General features: G+C 50.8%; 1 non-coding gene across 1 annotated transcript; it reads left to right on the top strand.

The window, feature by feature from the left end:
• Positions 1-280: 280 nt before the first annotated feature.
• On the top strand, positions 281-464 carry LOC124502831 (U2 spliceosomal RNA). Its single transcript, XR_006960077.1, has one exon. It is a non-coding gene; the product is annotated as a U2 spliceosomal RNA (small nuclear RNA).
• The last annotated feature ends 369 nt before the right edge of the window (positions 465-833 follow it).

The raw sequence follows: 833 nt of genomic DNA, 5'->3' as shown, positions 1-833 counted from the left end.
CAACTTTGGGTGACCATAGCTTTGGCTAATTCAGGCATTGTGCAAGAGTCTTAAACCGCATCTGTTACAAATAGCTTGCAAAGATAAATCAGAATTCAGGGAGTTCCGATCATCTCATTTGCCAAAGACGCTTCCCAGTAAAGGTTAAGTTGAGTATACAGAAGTATCTATTATCCAGAGGAGGTCTTGAGATAGTGAAACATGCTTCTACATGTGTACTTCACAGAGTTGGCGATCTAAGATGGACACGTTTGAGTTCGGGATTAAGAATTGGGAGATACTCGCTTCCCCGCCTTTTGCCCAAGATCAAGTGTAATCTCTGTTCTTATCAGTTTAATATCTGATTCGTCCTCTATTGAGGACAATGTATTAAACAGATTTTGGAGCAGGGAGACAGAACAGGGGCTTGCTCCAGTCGCTCTACGCATGGACCTGGTGTTACTTCCAGGAACGGTGTGCACCACCCCCAAGGGCACCAGTATCCCTGCAAATGGCATGCTGCTTCTGGCTTTTGAAGCCATCCCGTGGAGCCATGCCCAGAGGAGGAGGCCCACTGGTTTCCTCGCGGTCCTGCAGCAGAGGCCGGGCAGGAAGCCAAGTAGCCAAGCTCTAGTGTGCCCATGAGCACCTAAGGCCTACCTTCTGCGTGGGACCGCACGTGTCCACCGTCACATGTCAGCTGACCTGTGTGTTTGTGGCCACCAGACTCGGTCTCACCACATCGCATCTGCTACAGGAAAGTCCCGGCCTCCCCCTCTCTCCTGGTGTCTCCATCTCTCCCCTGTGTCACCCTCTTGCCCCCCCCCCCAGGAAGAATTAGAAGATAGATGTTG

This window comes from Lynx rufus, unplaced genomic scaffold (assembly GCF_022079265.1).
Source record: "Lynx rufus isolate CCGP_SWC_20201006 ecotype Redwood Valley unplaced genomic scaffold, mLynRuf1.p SCAF_7, whole genome shotgun sequence".
NCBI lineage: Eukaryota > Metazoa > Chordata > Mammalia > Carnivora > Felidae > Lynx > Lynx rufus.
This window is presented reverse-complemented; position numbering and strand designations above follow the sequence as displayed.